Genomic DNA, 11,968 nt, shown 5'->3' on the forward strand with positions numbered 1-11,968 from the left:
ATGGTTTTTTTAATTGATTATATTTAGATTTATTCATTTACTTTAAATTTTTTGTTTTACATACTTTTAATCGGTTATTTATTTTACTTCAAAAAAAATTATAATAGTTATTTATTTACTTATATAAGTTTTATTAACTGATTAAAATAAAATAAAAAAATAGTTGAACACAAATTATTTTTAAAGATTCCTTTTTTTTATAGTTATTTTCAGTATAATTTTATTTTTCCCCTCTTTTTTAATACTTTATTTCTCTTTCTCCTTTTTTATATATTTTATATTTTTACTTTTTTTTGCATTTTATCAAACATATATCATATTATTTCTCTTCTATTCTTTTCTATTTTTCTTAAATTAAATAACTAAAATTTTATTCTACTTTTTACTTATTTTTATTAAATTATTTTTTATTTTATATTTTTATTGACTTCATTTTATTTTTTATCTTATCTTTTTCTTCTTTACCAAACATATACACTACACATAGTGTGTAGTTGAAGAAAAGAGTAAAACTTGTTACGGTATTAGATAACCAGTTATTAATTCATGGTCCTATCTATGCCTTCATATTAAATATTTATGGACGTGATATAACCTAAGATAATAGTTGTAAAACCCAATTCAATCGGTTAGATTATCAACATGGCTAGAAAACTGAAAGAACAAAATAAATATAGATAATTTCTTGATAAGTCGGATAAAAATAATTAATTATATATCTATTTTACTATAATTTTATAAAATTTATTTTTTTAGTCTTTACAATTAAAACATTCTATTTTACTTCATAAACGGACTATTTCTTTTATCGTCTTCTTTTCTGTAATGTTTTTTATTGGTAGTGTAATTTTTTTGTCGTCTATTTCTATATTCTATAGGAAAAAATTATAAATTATAAGAATAAAAGAAATACAAATGATATATATAGTTATTAAAATAAAATGCTTTTAATAGTATAAAAAGGTAAAATTATCAAATTATAAGATAAAAAATAATAATTGAACAAAAAAATAAAGTCAAAAACTAATTTTCAGGGGGAAAATTAGATAAATAAAAACTCATCTATAAGATTTACATGCAAAATTTTATTATGAAATTTGTGTCTTGTTGGACATTTTAAATATTATTGGTATTTTAAATTTTATACTGGTTTATTATTTAATATATAGTATATAACATTAAAATATATATTAAATTGATAAAACCATCAAATATCATATATCTTTATCATAGCTATTGATGACACATTGTAATCGGGAGGGAAGCAACATCTTATGGGTTTTTAAGAGATTTTCCGCTTTCTTGAATGATCGGGTTAGTGGTAAAATAAAACAAATTTGGTTTATCAATGATTGTCAAAACTCAAAAATAGGATGAGTCCATCCATCAATCAAAAAACGGGATGGATATTTTGGTCTGCCTCGTCTAAAGACAAGTTGATAGATTAGTCCACATAAAAAATAAAAAATAAAAATATTTTTCTTAATACAAGAAGATTCTCATTATATAATAAATAAATAAATAAAAGGCCGTCAGGACGGGTTGATAGATTACAATAAGCTAAAACACTAATTTGGTCCCTTATAATAATTGTTTGTTTCAATTTAGTCTCACTTTTATTTTTGGTTTTAATTTGGTCTCAAACTAATTAATTGGTTTCAATTTGGTCCCTTAAAAATTAATTGGTTTTAATTTGGGACTTCCGTCCAAATTATTTAAACGGAGTTAACTTTTGCCTACGTGGATGCCATGTAGATGCATACATGGATACCACGTGATGCCGATGACAATTTTTTTTGAAAATACCTGGACCCAAAACGGCCCGTTCCGGTTTCAGAACGGGCCGTTCTGGTTTTAACTTTTTTTTAAATATAAAATATTAATAATTTTACAAAATATATATTATTAATTATATTTTAATTATGTTGTTATATCTAATAAAATAAATATTTTAATAAAAATAAGTAATTTTAAAAATTTTACCATAAAAAAATATTTTTCAAAATTATTATATTTTTTAATAAAATTAACAAAGAATATCATAACAATACGATTTTAGTTTCTCCTATTAAAAATTAATAATTTTAATATATATATATATATTGCGGAAAAATATAATGTATATTTCTCTGATTTGGGAAAAATACAAAAGTGGTATAAATAGAATACAAGGGAATAAATCTGCACACTAATCTATTCCTAAAAATCTGGGAAATAATTCTCCCTATAAATGTTGTATCTAAATAATTAAAGGAGGGGAAATAAAATTGATCTTATTAACATTAAATCTTTATAAATCAGAATTGAATATTCTAATTGATATATGCTGATTTCCAACAGATTCTGATTGATATGTGCTGATATCCAATATATATATATAATGTTTTAAAATTAAACAATTATTTATCTATTCAAATTAACATATGTTATAATTTTTGATATTATATCAATAATATTATTAATATATTTATAGATAAACTAATATATTTTTACAAAAATATAAGTATATTAATTAGAAATATATATCTGATCTTATATATTTATATTTTTGTAAAAATATATTAATATATATTTATATATATTTATCAAATTATTAGTTTATTTATAAATATAGGAAAAATATTATTGATATTAATTTATTAATAATATTAAAATATTAATAATATATAAATTTTATTTATTTAGTAATAATAAATATATATCATTTGATACATTACAAAAAATTATAATATATGTTAATTTAAATAAGCAAACAATTATATAGTTTTAAAACATTATATATATATATATATTAAAATTTTAAAATTATTAAATTTTTAATAACAAATACTAAAATTGTACAATCATGATATTTGAGAGATTAAAATTATTTAATTAAAAATGGTGAGACTAAAATTACACAACTATAATCTTTTAAAGACTGAAATTACTCAATTAAAATCTTAGGGATAAAAATTGCATAATTATCAAAAATACAATGAAGGCACTATTCTCAGTTTTGGAACGGCCCGTTCTGAATACAGAACGGCCCGTTCTGAAACCAAAACGGGTCGTTCTGAAACCAGAACGGGCCGTTCTTATTTTAGAACGGCCCGTTCTGATGCACTTTTGATGTGTTAATTTTGCACCTGGAACGGGCCATTCCGGAAGCAAAACTAACACACCAAAAGTGCAACCCGAACGGCCCGTTCCGGTTTCAGAACGGGCCGTTCTGGGTCCAGGTGTTTTAAAAAAAATTGGCATCCATGTGGCATCCACGTATGCATCTACGTGGCATCCACGTGGCTAAAAGTTAACTCTGTTTAAATAATTTAGACGGAAGTCCCACATTGAAACCAATTAATTAATTTGGGACTAAATTGAAACCAATTAATTAGTTTGGGACCAAATTGAAACCAAAAATTAAAATGGGACTAAATTGAAACAAACAATTAATATAAGGGACCAAATTAGTATTTTAGCCATTACAATATTTTTCTTGACCTCCTATTTTTCGGTTGAGCAATGGATTAACCCGCAGCTTGTAAGTTGTTTTTATCATTATTAACAATATTTTGTAAAATTTATTATAATATATTTTGTCATTATTAATTAATATAATAAAATATTATTATTTTAATAAAAATGATGATGGTGATGATGAAAATTATAATGATTAGTGGTACTGTTGTTGACATGTAACAATAATAATAATAATAAAGTGATGGTGGATAGTGGTGGGTTCCAATGATAGTGGTGGTAGGTAACGATTAGGGAGTATTCGTTTTGATTTCATCACTTTTTGGTTAGTTTCATAATTATTATTTACTTTATTTTAGTTCAACCATTAGACTAAATATTAAAAAAATAATATTTATTTTCACTAATATATTATTTACATGTTGGCATTCAAGTTGAGAAGAGTTTACATGAAGATTACTTGAATAACGATAGTAACTTAGATAATTTAGTCATGCTCAACAAACTATCTTAATTCTTAATTGTTGAAATACACTTATTTCAAATGTTTAACTATCTTAGATTATGTTTAACTGATTCAATTTTATAATTTGAATATTACTTTTTTATTTATGTTTGAGTATTATTTACATTGGTTTAATAATGAGTTTTTATTTAAATTTTGAAATAAAATAATTTTTATGTTAAAAAAACTAATATTTAAGCCAGTACATTTCACAAACTAAATATTTATTATATATAATTAAAAAAATATTCATAAATGAATAATATATTTAGATATATAAATTATATTTAAAATTAATATAAATAAGTATTTTAGTGTATGTATTTTTTTATAAATATATAATTTATATATATTTTAAAAGTATTGATTAAACTTCAAAGTCGTTACTCACTTATATATGAAGTTGGATATGGATATTTTTTTGATGTATATATTTTTTATTCATGAATATGTTTCATACAATATTTTTAAATTGGCAATCAATAATTATTTTGTGATCAATAAATATAATTTTCGTTTGTCAGATATTACTTTAATATCAATAAGAATCAACATAAGAATATCAAGTCAACTCTTATATCTTATAACAAATATTTCAATCACTAATGCAAGTATATGGATAGTGTGATAAAAATATCACGGTCCTATAATATTTTCATTCATAGTTTATAAAATAGGTCTCACACCCACATATTAGTTTTATGGTACAAAGAGGAATTCAAAGTCAATCACTATTACATTAAAAAAAATTATGTTATTTAGAGATGAATTTTATGACAATCCTAGACTTTCCCATAGATATATAAAAAGTTTAAACTTTTTATACTGGTAGTGTTTGTTATGTTAATAATCAACATAGAAAACAACTTTTTTCTTTAATATATCTCTAATTGACTCACCAAACCTTGTTTTCATATTTGGAACTACAATTACCACCTTTACTTTACTTTGTCTCCTATATTGTACAAGTTGTGAATTTGGCCTCGTTTACCTTCTTTTACTTTGCCATTGGCTTTACATAACAGTTTCTCCTCCAATGTGGTTAGACGTTTCAAGGCTTCCTAAATATGAAAAATGCTTTATAAAAAAAGGGATGGAGCTAATTAATAGTAAACGTTCTTGTCCATCTTCTCCTTCACGGTCTTCTTCTTTGCTTCCTTTGTCATTCTTAGACCTTGGTTTGAACTAATATTAATATAATTTACAACAAACAAAACCATATACATTCAACTATTTGGAGAAAAAAACGAAAACAAAATTGAAAGCACCAACTCAAAATAACATACTTACAGTGTGTGAGGAGGATGAAGAGGAGGAGTCAAACGAAGAGAAAGGAGATGGAAAGACGAGCAGTGATTACAAAAGCAGAAAAATAAACTGTGTATTATACCATTACATAATGATATAAAATACTTGTTATGTCAATTGTCTATGAAAATGATATTGCATTTTATTTTTATGTTACTCTTTGTCTTGCTATAGGATATGGATTTTGTAGTCGTAAATTTTATTCATCAAAATATATTTATGTGGTAGGTTAATTTTAGTCAAGTAATACATTTTAAGAAAAGAAAAAAAATATTTTATTTGGTTTTAAAGAGGTGGGGATTACCTAGTTATCATGATTCAGAAGTTTTCCAAAATAAAATATTGTTGTAATAATTAAATAAAAAATATTTCTAAAATCATTACCAATAATAACAAATTTATTTTTATTCTCTCGTATATATTTTAGAAATAAGTCTTCAAAGTAATTAATGTAACGACCCGGCTGGTCATTACACACTACACAATACACCTGAAAACCGGACAGAAAGGAACAAGTGTATACATATAGTGTCTAAAATATACATATATACATGGTCCAAGTCTGACTAGATTCAAAATGTACAAAAATACATCCAAAGCTACTACACCAAGTAGCTGAAACAACAAAACATCAACAAGGATCAACTTCGCCTGCCAGCTGCAGACTCACCACTAGCCACCAACCTATCCCTACTCTGCTCTCATACATAGTATGATCATCGCAGTCCAAACTACATGGAAACAACAAAGGGTAAGCTAGTGAAAAAAAAAATCAACATACATATATAAAATATGAATGATAAACAGCTACAACTATCAGCACATCAACCAACTTAACAACATCAGCCTATAATATATCACAGCACACATCTCACATCATTCAGCAATCTCAGCAGTAAACAGCAATAACACACAATGTGTCGTCACGCATATAAGTTAGTATTGGTCGCTTGTAATCGGTATAGCTCGACCTGGCCCCTATACCGTGGTTGCTTTATACACGTGTGCCTCGACCTTGCCCACACACGGGACCACTAAGAATCTAGAGGAGAACAACAAGTTACCACTCCAAGGGTCAGCTTTCCAGGGAGGGTTTTTCAACAAATTGGGCTCCAAGAGCACCACAGCCACTCAATCCACACAATGGGATGAGGAAGTTTCGAAAACATCTCCTCTAGTCTTAGTGATCAACACCTCAGCCTTACGGCCTACAACAACTCAGCCATTTCGGCCTACAGCAACTCAGTCATTTCGGCCTACAGCAACTCAGTCATTATGGCCTACAACAACTCAGCCATTACGGCCTACAAAAACTCAGCCATCATGGCCTACAACAACTCAATCATTATGGCCTACAACAACTCAGTCATTATGGCCTACAACAATTCATATCAATATTCAACACAACTCAACTTTTTCAACTCAACATATCAACTTGCAACACAACACAACTTTACAACTCAACATCAACTTATCAACATATAACACAACTCAACTCATCAACATGCAACACAACTCAACTCATCAATATACAACACAACTCAACTTATCAACATGCAACACAACTCAACTCATAAACATGCAACACAGCACAACTTGTCAACATACAACACGTCTCAACATCTTGCAACACAGCTAATTATAGCTCAACATTTTCAACAGCATTATCTCTTAATCATCACACCACATCCATCATTTTCAACTCAGTTCATCATAAAACAACATTAACAAGCATATAGAAATTTCTTCTCCGCGCCCGGCGCACTTGTGGTTGCGCCCAGCGCGGTACAACCAGAGAGCACCAGGGGGCCAGCGCGCCCAGCGCAAGCATACCCGCGCTCGACAGGACCCAGCCAGAGAGCCCAAGGCTCACTCGCGCCTGGCGCAATACCAATTGCGCCCAGGGCCCACAAGGCAGTGACTCCTAAAGAGTTTCATGCCCAGCGCGACAAGGGTCGCGCTCAGCGTAGCACATCAATATCAGCATATTCTACACATAATACGACTCATCCACCTTGTTTACACTCATCCATCTTGTCAAATTACCCACCCAAGCAACACCAATCCACCCAAGCAACACAAATTACCCAACTTTCAACTTAACCAAATCACTAAGATGTGAAATGGCAACCTTCACAGAAAACAGCGCATCAGGAGTTATACTACTCCTACCACACTCATCATTATCTCATATGAAAGATAAGAAGATTTCCTACAACTCTCCTGAAGACACCAAGTCCTAATTCCTTCATCTACCATGTAAAAAAAATGATAAAAACCGCACAGCTATAAACAAAGCTAGCAGCTCGACCCCTCTTCACTAAAACAGCCACATCTAGAGTTTTAAAACTCCTTTTTTGGTGATTCCAGCGCCATTGGAAAGCTAACATCCAAGGCTACAACTTTCATGAAAACTATAAAGTCAAATTCTGAAAATCAAATGCGCGCCCGGAGCATTAAAATCGCGCCCGGCGCATTAAAATCGCGCCCGGCGCACTTCTCAACCAGAGACCTACATAGGTCTATCGAGCCCGACGTGGTTCTCCCCACGCCCGGCGCGATTCACCCAGGGATTCCCCATTTCAAATCACGTCCGGCGCGAAGAACTACGCCTGGCGCAAATTCAAACAGGAACCCTCACCTAATACGAAAATTTCATCAAAACCTGCGAAAAACACCAGGAAACCAACATGAAAATCATCCAAAAGTTTACACTTCCATCAAACATCAATAAAAACACCTCATTTCCAACATGCAACCATCAAACAAGTGAAATCCCCAAGATTTTGCACCCAAACCCCGGAAACCCGAAAACGAAAATTTCCTTCAATCACAGCCAAGAATCAATCTCTTCAACAATTATTGAGCTACTCAAACTCAAAGGCATCCAAAAACAGCGAAGAAAACTAGCTTCCCTTACCTCAGCTCAAGAATCCGGGCTTCGGGAGGAAGAACGAAGGAAGAAGAAGAAGGAGAGCTTGCACGAACACGGAATAAGAAGAGAGAAATCCGCACTCCAGCTAGTAATCCAAATCACTCAGCACCATTACCTTGTAACAGCCAAAGAAAGATCCAAGGGAAAAGGGCGTGAGAGCTTGAGAGAAAAAAAAAGAGTTGAGTGAGGGGGAGTGAATAGTGAAAGAAAAGGAAAAAGGGCCTCATAGTTAAACATAAAATATATCTTAAATAGTTGTGACTAATAACTTATTTTTAATTTCAATTTTTACTACTATACACAATGTATAGGTAAAATTATCTAGACTACATATGATAGTATATTTTGGGAATTGAAAAGAACCCAAATTTAAGTATGTTGTAATTTCCATTGATATAGTTAAGCAAAGGACACTTACAAAATTTGTCTGAATAATAGAGATGAGAAATTTGTTCGTACTTGTAAATAATATTTGGACTTGTCCTAAAATTTAACAAGAAATACTGAGTTTCATCGGACATAGGAACAAGTATGGATAGTGTTTAATTCATATCCGTTTTATACATGTACACGTACTTATATTTATTTTAAATTTTTAAAAACTTATTTTTTATTTGAAAATTTACTTGACATTTATGTAATTCTTATTTTATTTTTAATCTATTTCAAAAGAATTTTAATTGATATAATTTTATAATTGTTACTCTATTTTTTTACAAATAAAATATGTAATTAATTTAATTAATTTTTTGATGGGTACATATATACTCGACACCTAACGAAGATGAAGATGAAATACAAATTGAATATTTGTATAATATAGGGACAAGAATAAATACATAGTGCGAGAATAAAGATAGAGACAAATATATTTAAATCTGTACGACTGTACCTACCTCACCTTGTCATGCCTACTTAATAGTTATAAAGAACATTAACAAATACGAGAACTTAAGATGACAAAAAATATTTACAATATTAACCAATTATATATATATATATATATATATATATATGTGTGTGTGTGTGTGTGTGTATGTATGTATATATGGGTGAAGATTAATACAAGTTACTCTATATAACGAGATATTTGATATATATAATTTTTTTAAAATATAAAATTAGGAATGTTAATTTTCATGTTTGCATTGGTTGATTAAATAAAAAATAATATTTTTAGAAAGTATTGTTTCTTGAAAATAATTTTTATAGAAATTTTCTATGAAATTATTCTTAAGTGAAAAGGTGGAAACTAACATTCCTAAATTAAAATGAAAATTTCAAGAGGTAAAAATATTGCATAACCTTCATTTGCATATTTAATATAATAAAATTCTTTGATTTTTAATAATTTATAAATATTTTAAAAAAAGTATGATCAATTAAAACATATTTTAGTCATTCATGTAAATTATGATTATTAGAATTTGTGATTGTCATGAATCATTATTTATAATTATGAAAATAAATTTGTGTAATAAATACTTTTTCACTATATACATTAAATATAAAAAATGTAATCATTAAATTATAAGTTCTTATTAAATAAACTAAATTTACAATTCTTCTTATAAAATTTAAATTTTTTGATATTTCATTATATAAACTTAAATTATTATATAACCATATGAGTGCACACTTAATCCAACCATAAATTTGTGCATGTTTGTTGCTTCCTTTACTAGAATACACTTACTTTTATCCAATTTCGAAGAGAAAAATGTATTTTGTTTTCCGGTCAATAGGATAATAGTGTGCATAATATATAATTTCTTTGATTAACTCATTGATTTTTTATAATCAAGAAAATAATAGAAAAAAAGTTAAAGTAAAGATAACATAAGAATTGAAAAATCATAATTTACACCATTTTTTTTTCCAAATGACGGAACAAAATATTTATTTCATTTTATTATAAGTTATCCAAATAGTGGAATGACATTTTTATTCCTTTCCACTCCAATGTATTCCACTGTCAATCTATTTTATTCCATTATGTATTAGTAATCCAAACACAACCTTAGATACAACAAAATTTAGTTTTTATACAGTAATTCAATGTTAAGAATAAAATTTGTTAAAAAATAATCACAAATTCATAGTTCAAATTTATTAAAATAGCTAGTTTTTTTTTAATTAATGTTACAAGTTTTGATTTTTTTTCTCAAATAACCAACTTATTTCATTTTTTTTTTGTAAAATCAGTTTAAAGTTGGAAAAAGAAAATTCTCCGGACACACTTAAAGATTTCAACTTTATACTGATTTTAGGTGTAAAAAAAGACTTTATACCGATTTTAATAGCATTTTTTTAGGGAGACGGAGATGGAGTATAAAATATGTGCGATATATTTTTCTAATTTTTTTTTCACAAACTTAAACACTTAAAGTTTTAAAATAATACTTATACACGCACTTTAAGACTATGTAATATTAGTAAAAAAAAAATGATAGTACAAAATATGGCATGTCATAGTTTTTTTTTAATCATCAAATAACTAAATTAATAATAACCAATTCGTAAAAGAATTTTGAATCTTAAACAATATGAGCCATTGGCTCTGTGGTTTCCACAACTATGAGCGTCCTCCATGTATCCCTTACCTTGAGATCAAATCAATATAATTTTTCTTTACCTAGAAAATGATATCAATTTGACTTAATAATTTAAATTTATTTATAAATAAGATATTTTTATATTATAAATATGTTTCTATTTAATTTAAATTTTGAATAATAATACTTTTCAATTAAGTATAAGAGATATATTTTAATAATATTATATTTTAGCTATTTTTAATTACTTTAAAATTAATTAAGGAAAAAAATAATATAAAGGTAAAAAGAAAAGAAAAAGATAAAGTAATAGAAATGATAAGCAATCTGATAAAAAATAAAAAGAGAAAAATGGTATAAAAGTAAAATATAAGAGAAAATAAATGTATTTTTTTTATAGACATGTTCTATGCAATTTAAAAAATTATAATTAAATAATATTCATGAATATCTAAATATTACTTTAATAAAGACTTTTAAAAGTGTTGTATTGAAATTTTAAAAGACTATTTTATCATAAAAAAATCTTATAAATTTTAAAAGACTACGTAATAAATAATAATTTCTATTTTTTTAATGATTTTTATAATCAAAATTCTATAATTTGAATTTTAATAGATTTGTATCATAAGAAACTCTAAAATTTAGAAGGGTTTTATAAGATTTAAATGGAAAAAGATAAGTTTTTAAAAAATAATACAATTGATAAAAAAAAACTACATAAATGATAAGAATTGAATAAACAAAATTATACGACTTTTTCAATCTTTTAATAGATAATTGATTTACTTTCATATCCTTTTAAATAATATTTTTCTACATATAGTCTTTTATGTATTGACATATATTCATGCTTTTGAGTTTGCTCAAAATTATAATATTTATTAATTATTAATTAATAATATTTTTTTTTCATTGTCAAGGAGTATTGTCCATTAAACACATGAATGATTTTTCTTATGGTGTGTTTGGATGAAGAATTTTACAAATTCAAGGAATTTGAAATTCTTGGTATTTGAATTACTTTGATTTCAATTTCTATCATTGTTAAAATATTTTATTTGGATAAGTCAATTCAATTTTTTTAAAATTTAAAATTGCTAATTTGGATATGATAATTTGATTATATCATGATAAAATTGATTTTAAAAATATTTATATGCTGAGATTTTTAAATAAAATTTTATAAAAATAAATATTAACCAA

Source organism: Cajanus cajan, chromosome 8, assembly GCF_000230855.2.
Source record: "Cajanus cajan strain Asha chromosome 8, NIPB_CcT2T_4, whole genome shotgun sequence".
NCBI lineage: Eukaryota > Viridiplantae > Streptophyta > Magnoliopsida > Fabales > Fabaceae > Cajanus > Cajanus cajan.